Source organism: Lutra lutra, chromosome 5, assembly GCF_902655055.1.
Source record: "Lutra lutra chromosome 5, mLutLut1.2, whole genome shotgun sequence".
NCBI classification, from domain to species: Eukaryota; Metazoa; Chordata; class Mammalia; order Carnivora; family Mustelidae; genus Lutra; species Lutra lutra.
The window spans coordinates 133,874,741-133,886,636 of record NC_062282.1 but is presented as its reverse complement, the minus strand read 5'-3'; the positions used below and the strand labels follow the sequence as shown (position 1 = coordinate 133,886,636).

The following is an 11,896-nucleotide window of genomic DNA, read 5'->3' as shown; positions in this document are numbered from 1 at the left end:
TGAACACACACGTAGTGAAGGAGGGGAAGGGAATGTGGAATTGCATTTACACGTTCTGATTGGCTAAGCCCAGCCGCTGAAAGAGCAACCTTCAGGCCCCTTGATTCCCTCAGCGTCCTTAGCAACCAGCCTCATTCCCCAGCGACCTCGAGAACCTTGGTGAGTCCCGCTTCGGAGGATTTGAGGGCTCAGGCGGTCACATCCACCATGGGGGCGGCCGGGAGCCCCACAAAGACCCACAAATGGGTGTGCTGAGCCTTGTTCCGGGATTCTATAGCTCTGGCTGTTGGAAGGAGCTTCTATTACTCATGCCCCTCGCCCGGAGCCCCCACTCCCGCCCCTCGGAAGAAATCTCAGCAATCCAGTGCGGAAACTCCCGCCAGGGCAGGGAGGGAGAAGGTGGGGGAATCAGCCTCCAGTTATTTCATAAGGAAATGGCTTTTTTTTCCTGGGGATACTAAAGGAGGTGGGGGTAACTTTCTTAATATCATTGGGGAAACTCTTACTTTTTCTGGACTGGATTTACTTGTTCTCCTGGAAACCTTTAATTCGGAACCCTCCTTGCCTTGCTGGACAGTCTTCAAGTCTTTATATAGTTGGTGAATTCTCCCGCCCCACGCCTTTTTTTATAAGCAAACTCTTTTGATCTTAAAAAGAGAAAGTTCAGAAGTTTGGAGAAGTGTGTGGCGCTGTGTGTGTGTGTGTGTGTGTGTGTTGGGGGGTATCTTGATGATGTGAAATAAGAGTTTTAAAAGGCAATTAATCTTGAGAAAAAGGTATGAGCTGTTGATTAGGAAAAATCTGTGTGTATATGTGGAGTAAAGTGATACTAGGATCACCTTATTTACCTTATTTTAACAATGTGTCTGAATGGATTCTATCTTTTTGGTGGTCTTTGACCAAATTATTATTTTTTAAAAAGATTTATTTATTTATTTATTTATTTATGTGTGTGTGAGAGAGAGTGCATATGTGAGTGGGGGGAGGGGCAGAGGAAGAGAATCTCCAAGACTACCTGCCAAGGGCAGAGGCCAAGGCACCTCCTCCCCACCCCACTCATCTCACCACTGTGAGATACAGGACACCTGAAACCAAGAGCAGTTCAACCCACTGAGCCACCCAGATGCCCCCAATCAAATTATCATTTGATGTTTAAGGTTACAGTCTAAATCTTGTATTCTTTTATCATGCTACCTACCCAAAGGCTCGATACAATTTTAATATTGTCTAGTTCTCCAAAATTGTCTTTTAAAGTGTACTTTTCCAACATTGTTTTAATCAGCTTAAAAAATGCACTAGGGCTTAATGTTAAAAACTCTCTCTCTCTCTCTCTTTTTTTTTTATAATTTTGGGTCTACTCCAGTATGCGGATGAACTGCCAAGCACTTGGACAGCTTGCTGGAGCTGTTTGAAACATATTTCTGCAATTTGTAAACATTTTTTGTTTTGCTGCTCCACATAAATCTTTAGATTCAAGGTGAGTACCAGATTTTTATTTCAGTAAGAACTATTTTGTATGAGTCCTTATCTTGATGACTAATGCTCTTGTCTTATTGACCATCTGATTCATTATCAGAACCATTCATTAGGATGATTAATTTGGTAAGTGTTCCTTTCTTGAAGTTAATTGTCCATCCAGAATTTCTAGTAAGGGGCATGGTCACAAGTGCTAAAAATAGTTTAGTGATATCAGTTAGAATTTCCCAAAATGTTTCATGCATGTGACTCTAGGAGATAGTGTTCTAAAGGTTTCTCCTCGTCAAGTGTAGAAAAAATTATATATTGTACTGCTACTTAGGGAGATTTGCAGTGCACCGGTGGATGTTAACTACTCCTAGAGATCTTAGGGTATGCAAACCTATTTAATTTTGTTTAGTGTAGTATTTCCCAAACTTATTTCACAACAAAACCTTTTAGGAGGTAATTATATCCCAAGAATCTGTATTCCACAAAACATATATGGGAATTATTATTCAAAACTAAAAACTGTACTCTTTTTTTTTTGCTTATATTTCCATAAAAACAATTAGGTTTGTTTTTTTTTTTAAATGTAAAACAATCTCAATTTGTAGATGTCATGATGCTATTTATAGAAAATGCTAAAGAATTAACTAACAGACTATTAGGTCTAATAAAGAAGCTCAGCCTAGTTGCAGTATACAAGATCAATATACAAAAATCACATGCAAGAGAATGAAGTTGGAACCCTATCTCACACTATATACAGAAATTAACTCAGATAGATCAAAGAGCTAAATGTAAGAGTTAAAATTATAAAAACCCTTAAAAGAAAACATAGACCTAAATCTTTGTGACTCTGATTTAGGAAATGGTCTCTAGGATATGACAACAAAAGCACATACAATCAAAGAAATAACAGACCCAATGTGTCATCATTATTACAAACTTTAGTGCTTCAAAGGATACCCATCAAAAAAGTGAAAGGATAACTCACGGAATGGGAGAAAATGTCAGGGAATCACACATTTGATAAAGGATTTGTATCTAGAAGATATAAAAAATAATTATAACTCATTAATAAAAGACAACCCAATTAAAAATGGGCAAAGGATCTGAACAGACATTTCTTCAAAGGAAATATACAAATGACTACTAAGCACATGAAAAAATTCTCAGTATCATTAGCCATCAGGAAAATTCAAATAAAACCTTTTCATACCCGTTTGGATATTTGTAGTTAAAAAGACAAGTTTTGATGTGCTTGGCTGGCTCAGTCAGAGAAGCACACAACTCTTAATCTTGGGGTTGTGAGTTTGAGCTCCACATTTGGCATAGTAGAGATTACTTAAATAAACTTAAAAATAAAAAGACAAGTGTTGGTGAATGTGTGGAGAAATTAGAGTCCTTAGGCACTGCTGGTGAGAAGGTAAAATAGTGTAGCCCTTTGGAAAACAATCTGGCAATTCCTCAGATGGTTAAATATGGAGTTATCACAAGATCCTATAATTTCACTCCTTGTCCATACTCAAGAGAATTGGAAATATGTGTCTATACATACATTTGTAATTGACATTAATGGCATCATTAAGGCTGAACTCATCACATCTTTTTAGATTCTTGGATCTCTGCGTCAGCAAATCCACAGTTAAGACAAGTTTATACTTAAATTTATAGGATATAAAATTTCATGGCCACATGTGTTTATCACAAGTGTTACATTGCATAAGTGGTAAGAACAAATATTGAACAAATGCCTTTTATAGTCCAGGAGGAGATACAGAGAACAGTTATTGAGAAGAATAAATTTTACATTTTTCTTCTTGTACAGATTGCTATAATAACTTCACGCACCTGGTGCAGTGGTCATTCAGCTCTTAGGTCACTCATCTACTTCTCTGGCTATTTAGACTTCTTTGTTTACTCAGTGATGCATAAACAGATCGAGTATATCCTTCACATACTATGGACATTGGGTTTTTCTAATTACTGCCAAGTTCATCCTACAACATTAGGACCCTAAGAACAGCCAACCAGCGTTAGTGTCCTTAAAACCTGCAGTTTTCCTTTCCCCAGCCATGGTTAATTTCTTCCAGAACATAGCAGCAATACAGAACTCTTTCATCAGGTTCAGAACTAAGGTTTGCAGCAGATATCACCTTAGAAAATTCATCAATGTAATTTTCAGCAGAAATTTTTTCATGCAGGGGTACTTAGGTGACTGAGTCTTGGTTTTGGCTCAGCTTGTGATCTCAGGATTTTGAGATGGAGTCTTGACTTAAGCTCCGCACTCAGCAGGGAGTCTGCTTGAGATTCTCTGTCCTTCTCTCTTTGCCTCTCCCTCATTCATGTTTGCTCTCTCTCTCTCTCTCTCTCACTCAAATAAATAAATAAATAAATAAACTTAAAAAAATTTTTTATGCATGTATTAAGACATTTTACACCATGAAGCTTTTTACATTTCGGTAGTCTGTCTTCTGAATATTGATACTCACGTTCAGTGTTCATTTTTTCATGGTCAATTCTATTTTGTTTATTGAGCCACCAATCAGGCAGTTCCCCTATTTGGAAAGCTTAGCATCATTTTATATGTTTTATATCTTTATTGGTTTTTAGCTTTTAGTCTTCATAATCTGATTTATTTTTCTTGGCTCTCTCTATCGAAAATTTGTCTTTCTTCAGAGATTTTGTTCCATTCTTTCTTTCTTTTTTTACAAAAAGGTTTTAGTTATTTGAGAGAGAGAGAATATGCATGACTGGGGGGAGGAGCTGAGGAACAGGCAGACTTCCCACTGAGTAGTGGGGAGCCTCGTGCAGAGTTCCGTCTCACATGGAAGAGAGATCATGACCTGAGCCAAAGTCAGACGCTCAGGCACCACTCCATTTTTTCTTTGATTCCTGTTTCTTCTCTAATGATTTTTTTGCTCCTTCAGGAATGACCTTAAGATTTTGATTTATGCTTGTTTTGAACTACTAAGAGAACCATTACAGGCCACCATATTATTTCATAGTTTGGGGCTGCAATGAAATTCTATTGTGTTAAGTACTTCCAATTTTTAAGTATTCTACTCATTAAGTAAAGACATTTACATTATTTGAACTCAGATAAAATAGAGAAAGAATCCTGTTAAGAGACAGATAGGTGGAAAACATATCTTATCATATTTAAATTAAAATTTCACTGTTTTTCAGATCTTGGTATATATTTATAGAATGTAGTATTTACCAAATATTTTTATTGGGCAGTTTTCCTCCTCTAAAATTACCTGGAGTTCTTTCATAGAATTCAGCATCTTGAAATGTGATAATGTTGGTTTACAGGCCCATCTTTTTTCTCCAGATTATAATTTCTTGAGGAAGAGACCATATTTTAATTATCTTTTAAACACAGAAAGCTCAGACATCATTAGCACTTTTGTTTTTTGGGAAAACTCAACCAAATTGAATTCCCTAACTGGCAACCACTTACAATGAATAATGTGAGTATTGTTTGACAATGCTAAATATAAAATTGTCAAAAACAGTCTTCTATTTCTAGCTTATATGTTGGTACGTGTGTGTGTATGTGTGTGTGTGTGTGTGTGTGTGTGTACTTTTTAAAATTTCATCTTCTATATTGAATGTTGCAAATGAATAAAAAAGTATTGGCATAAACATGAACCCAATAAAAGAATTCATGGACAATTAAATCCATTTTTCCAATTTTTTTACAGACCATTGATCACATTAGTTTGTATCAAAGCCAAATGGCTTCCTATGATGAATGTCAACCTAAATAAAGAGGTAAACTGGGGTAAACTCAAACTACCAGAAACTGAGTTAACTCAGGAATAGTAAAAGAATTGCAGGAAACACAAACTATAGCAAACTACAGGCCATTTGTTGAAGGTTTTGGGTGGACTATACTTATGGTAGTGGAGTACAGAGAAGGAGGAGACTGGAGTCTGGCTGGACTCCAAGCAGTAAGTACACTGAATTTAGGATGAGGAAAGATTCTTGGGGGATGTTTGTTGGTCGTGAAATAAGTTCCCCAGCCATTTATAGGGGAACTGGTCTCCCATTTCTTGAGTTTCATTTGCCTGATGGTGTATGTGTGTGATTCTCCATTCCATATCCTCTGGTTACATTTTAGATTCAAATCCTTTCAAGGTGAGTAAAAGAGATTTAAGGAATTTCAGTCAGATCAAGACTTTATTATTTAAATATTAGACCATTGCAATTTTCCTGAATAAGTTAGTAAATAAGTGATTGATGAGTGATGAATGAAAGTAGTTCCTGTTTAAACTTTAATGGTACTTTTTAGTTCATTTTCCTCATTGTCCAAGGTTTTGTAAATCATCTGTAAATACTTTAAACACTTTATTTTTCAGTATCTTGAATATCCCTATTTCATAATAATTATGAATAATTATCTTACATTCTACTACAAAGTTAAAATATGTGTACTAGTTATGAATCATAGTCAATAGACTTGTGTATTGCAAGAAATATTTCTGTACTTTGCCTAAATTGACGATGTATACTCCAAGCCTCTGTTGTGCTTGACTGGTTAGATATTCATTCTTAGTTTTGATTAGTCTTGTCCCTGCCCTGTCCTGTTATACAAAGGTCCTAGGTACTTACACATCATGAAAGTGTTAGAGTCACCATGGGGCATTGGAGCAGTTGTCGCATCTGTGTGGTCCTCTCTGTTTTGGCATCCTTTCTGGGCCACAATGAGACTGGTAAGAGATTTTTATGCCTCTGTTACACTGTGGGATCCAGTCTCTCAAGATGTAGTACCCAGACATACCCCGACATTTCTTCAATGGTACGGTCACCTCCAGGGGATGCTGCTGCAAGAAAGGAGATGGCTTTGAATGACCTTTGTTACCTTCCAGGAAATATCATTCTCCACACACCCCAAAGCTTTTTCCCTCCTTACAGGGCACCCAGTGTTATCTCTTCAATGAGCTTAATTTTTTGTTTTTGCTTTTTTAAGATGGGGTGGAGTCAGAAACTAAAGGCAGTTTTAGCTTTCTGCTTGGAGAAATTCAGGCAAAGCCTATATATATATAGGCTTTCTTCCTTTCTTGCCTGAATTTCTCCAAGCAGAAAGCTAAAACTATATATATATATACATATATATATATATGTATATATATATTTATTTATATATTTATTTATTTATTTATTTAAGCTTTGGATTTAAAAGGATGTTTAACATCAGAGAAATACACTTCTATCTTGTCTGAGCCATTGTCATTTTTACTTCTCTTTTATGTCAGTAAATTTAATTCTAATGTGACATGCTCTCTTACAATCTTATTTTTATTGAGGTAAAATTTGTCTGTAGTGAAATGCATGAAGGTTCATTGTACAATTAAATGAGTATTCTGGGTCTCTATTTCTGGTCACAACCGTTCTAAAACTTAGTGGCTTAAACAATTTTTTAAAAATCTACTCTCATGGTCCTGGACTTGATTATAGACAGTCGGGTAACTCTCATTTGGGGTCTCTCCTGTGATTTCAGTTGGATGTCAGCTGAGGCTCTAGTCAAACAAAGACTTGGCTGGGCTGGACGTCCAAAATGGCTCACTCACATGGCTGGCAGTTGCTGCTTGCTGTCAGCTGGTGGCCTGGCTGGGTACTCAGCTGGAACCATCAACCAGAGCTCTTATGCATGGCTTTCCATGTGATGTTGGCCTCCCATCATGGTGGCTAGACTCTGAGAGAACATCCTTAGGAGACCTAGAAGGAAGCAACAAAGCTTTTTTATAGTGTGGTTTCATTGTGCCACAGTTTTGCTTCTGTACCCCTGTCAGTCCAGCAAGTCACTAAGTTAGGCCCAGATTCATGGAGAGAGTAAATTTAGATTCCATCTCTTGAGAGGGAGTGACAAGGCCACACTGCAGACAACATACAGTATAGGAGATATTGTTTTATCATTTTAAAAAAATGTGGTCTGCTACACTGAGTTTTGATACATATTTATAGTCACTTTGGCACCTCCAGTATCTAACATTTCCATCTGTACCTTCCATTTAGTCTCCAGCCCCACGTCTCATCCTCCTACAGACTCTCGCCATGGAATAGCTTTGCCTGTTCTTAAACTTCATGTATTTGGAATCATATAGTATGTACTTTTGTGTTTGGTTCTTTCACTCAATGTATTTTTGGTGCATGCAGCAGTAGTTTGCTTTTTATTACTGAGAAGCAATTGTCTATTACCTATTAAATATGGTTTTATATGCAATGTTTTTATTATCATTTAGTTCTAAGTATTGTGAAATTCCATTGTTATTTCTTCCTTGATCCAGGGGTGACTCAGAATTTGGTGCTCTATTTCCCACTATATAGAAGATTAATTTATCTTTTTGTTATAATTTTCTAACTTATTATGTTTTGATGCCAGGAAATATAATCTACGATGTACATTATCTACTTTTTGTAATATAGTAAGACTTGCTTTCCAGACTAGAAAGTGATCAATTTTTAAAAATATACTTGTGTGGAAAGAATGCATATTCTTTGATTGAATACAGAATTTGATTTGGTTTGTTTATTACATTATATTAATTATATTGTTTAAATCTTCTGTACCTTAGCTGATTTCCTATTTTATTGCCTGCTTGACTTACTAATTTATTTTCTTAGAGCCATATTATCTGTCTATGTCTTTCTCCACCTGTGTGCATATCAGTTCACAATAGCCTTTCAGTTCCCCAGTAGCTTAGTTCTGGGTTTTTCTCTGATAATTTCTTGGATTTCAAATCTCTTATTCCTACAAGGTTGTTTTTATTTTTATTTATTTTTTTTAAAGATTTTATTTGTTTGAGAGGAAGAGAATGAACCAGTACCAGCAAGAAAAGCAACAGGCAGAGGGAAAAGCAGACTCCCTGCTGAGCAGGGAACCTGATGTGGGCCCTGAGATCATGACCCCAGCCAAAGGCAGACTTAACCAACTCAATGAGCCACCCAGGTGCCCCTACAAAGTTGCTTTAAAAGACAGAGGCCAAAAGATTGTGTTAATTAGTTATCTTTACTGGTATTGAATTCTGTATCACCTTTTTTATACTGTTTATTCAGAAATCTTTTTTTAATTGGATGTAATCTCTTTTTCTGTATGTGCAGATTCTTCTGAGATTTTTATATATTTTTATATTAATATACTGCCCCCCTTTTCCCATATTTATACCTCTTTTTTCTTTTTCTCTTTTTTGTTTTTTGGCTAGGACTGCCTATTAAATGTTGAATTAAGTCATAAGAATAAGGATATCCTTTGTTTGTATTATTTGTGGCTTTTTAGATAAACTTCTAAAATTCTGTTGTTAATTTCATGTTTCTTTTATTTCTTCTTAGATAGCTTTGATTAAATTAAGGAAAACTGATCTCTCTACCTTCCAGACATTTTAAAAAATTTGTTTGTTTTTATAATCATGAATGAAAACTGGTTTTAACTGAATTAATCTTTAGTATATATAAAATATTTTCTACATTTTTGTCTTAAGTTCATCAATGTTATGATTTGTGATAATATATTTTTATAATGGTAAATCATCCTTGCTTTTCTAGACTAAGTCTTCTCAGTTGTAATGAATTGTTTTTTATTGACATTGCTAGATTTGGTTTCCTTGTGTTTTATTTAGAATTTTTGCAACTATGTTAATAGGTGAGATTTCCCTATAAATGTATTTTCCCATACTGATCCAAATCCTGTAACCTTGAGTGATTTAGAAATTTATCTCTGTAGTATAGGATCTGCTAATATTGTTGAAATTCTAAAAAGGAATTAAAAATAATAAAATTTTGGAAAAGTTTAGAAAGGTATTCTGGGGAGGAAGAATGAGCATAAGAATAAAAGAAAATGACAAACTAATTTAAATAATTGTATTGCAGTTTTATTTTTTTTTAAATTTATTTATTTGACAGACAGAGATCACAAGTGGGCAGAGAGGTGGGCAGAGAGGCGGGCAAAGAGGCGGGCAGAGAGAGAGAGGCAGGCAGAGAGAGAGAGGTGGAAGCAGGCTCCCCGCTGAGCAAAGACCCCCCCCACCCCCGACGCGGGGCTCGATCCCAGGACCCTGAGATCATGACCTGAGCTGAAGGCAGAGGCTTTAACCCACTGAGCCACCTAGGCGCCCCTGTATTGCAGTTTTAAAAGCAGCTTTTGTTTAAGTGTTCTGTTTATTCTTTTGGTTTTCATGAAATATGACATATGTTTTAGAGTTGATTAAATGATTAGAATCTAATGTATATCATATCTTTATTTATCTATCTATATGATATTATATATGGTGGTCTCGGGAATTCTAATTACTTACTGAAAAGAAATTGATTAAGCCTATGTTAAGTGTGAATCAATACTCTAAAAAATGTTATTATATAAAACTTCAATCATGCAGTAAAGTTGGGAGATTAGTAAATTAATCCCCATTCACTTTTAGCTCAGATTTAACAATTATCATTTAAGTTCATACATTGTGATGTATTAATTATATAGTATTTTTATGTCTAAAATGTTTATTACTTACTGCATTTATATGATTAATTAGAAGAATATCATACAAAGAACAAAGTAAGTAATGAGTATTACTCTTCACTTGGATAATAATGACCCATTCACAGGATATATTATTATTATTATTATTATTATTATTATTATTTTGAACAATTGGGCTTTTTAATTTTTCATTATAGCCAATAATATTTAAAAAATATATTCACTGTATTTATGAAGGTATCAATGAATTGTGTGTTAGTTTCCTGTGGTTGCTGTAACAAATTACCACAAACTTGGTGGCATGAAATTCATTTTCTCACAATTTTGGAAGCCAGAAGTCCAAAATCAGTTTCACAAGGCATAAATCACAGTGTTGGCAGAGCTGTGCTTCCTCCAGATGCTCTAGGGGAAAAATCTGTTCTCGCTTCATTCAGCTTCTGTGGCTGCCAGCATTCCTTCATTTGTGGCCACATTGCCAGATACTGTTATAATCCCTATTTATAGATGAGGAAACCGAGGTACCTGACAGTTAAGTAATTTGCACAGTGACCCAGATGTAATCTGTGCTGGTGCGAGAATTTAAAACATGCTATTGATTCCTGCACTTTCATGGTTCCCTGTTATACCATACAGAAGTGTGAGAAGGAAACCTCACAGAAGTAGGGAGATAAGCCAAGAGTGGAGTGTCATGATAAATGAAAAAAGAAGACGCATTATTTCTAGAAGGGATGGTAGGCAGGGTCAGTTACTTTAGTGCGATTTAGGCAAGATCAGTACTGAAAAACTCTCATGGAATTGCTTACCGGGAAATGGTTGTCAGCTTTGGGAAGATGATTTCAGTGCTGAGACAACAGAAACTAGATTCCAGATATTGGATGTTCTGCACTGGAATAAATTTAAGGGTAGATATAATTTAATATAAAAATCATACCTGATATAAGTAAAAGGTAAAAATCACACTTTTACCCATCTCAGATAAATATGCTAGGTAAATCTGTGGAATTTATTTAAATTATTAGAAACTATCCCTGGAAAGTGGTAAAGAAAATGAGAGTTACTGTAGACTATTCTCTATGGTGGAGTGCTGTATAAATCAAGAAAATTAGAGCAAATGAAGAGGTTGGTCTAAGAAATAGTTGCTCTCAAAATAATGACTTAAAAAAAAAAGATTTTATTTATTTATTTGACAGAGAGAGATCACAAGTAGCCAGAGAAGCAGGCAGAGAGAGCGGGGAGGGAGGTTTGTCGAGGGGAGCAGGCTCCCTGCTGAGCAGAGAGCCTGATGCCTGATGCGGGGCTTTATCCCAGGACCCCGAGATCATAACCTGAGCCAGAGGTAGAGGCTTAATCCACTGAGCCACCCAGGCGCCCCATGATTTTTTTTTTTTTACCTTTCATTTTAGTATTCGAGGGAAGACTTTATTTTAAAAAGAGAGCAATCCAATCCTTAAGATCATTTTTATTCACTTAAGATTTTGTTTTCATTTCAATCTACAAATTCAGTCAGCACCATTTGTTTTGGGTACTATAGAGAGTATAAGGGTATTTCAATCTTAAAGATCTATTTAACTTTTAAAAAGCTCATTTTAAATTTACATAATGTTTTGCCAATTCAGGAAAAATGTCTATTTTTTGACAGTGATGTAAAAGTGAAATAATCCAGTTTAATAAGTCCATTCTGATGTCCTTATATTTAATGATTGTGATTTCTCAGCAGAATAAAAGAAATGTGTCTTATATGTGATAGCAGAAAAATAAAATTTCTTGTCATCATTTTACTTTTCTTGTTTTCAGATGGTGTTACTGAAGAGCTTGATATATGTCTTTCTCTGTCCTTTTAATACAATTCACCAGTCAATATCCCTGAATGTAACTGTCCTGAGAAGGAATAAAATAATACAAATGATTACCCTAGTAGGTTTTAATAAATGGTGCGACAAAACTTTTTATCAAATA

The 11,896-nt window shown here is 35.4% G+C and overlaps 1 protein-coding gene across 2 annotated transcripts in view; it reads left to right on the top strand.

Moving 5' to 3' along the window:
- The first annotated feature begins 1,365 nt into the window (after positions 1-1,365).
- Positions 1,366-11,896, top strand: part of TMEM232 (transmembrane protein 232) — a 280,919-nt gene continuing 270,388 nt past the window's right edge. Inside the window, exons 1-2 of one of the 2 annotated variants that reach the window (XM_047730556.1) lie at positions 1,366-1,477; positions 5,172-5,420. The gene's annotated coding sequence lies outside the window, so the exon portion shown is untranslated. The remainder of the gene's footprint in view (positions 1,478-5,171; positions 5,421-11,896) is intronic. The other variant, XM_047730557.1, reaches the window with a different exon arrangement.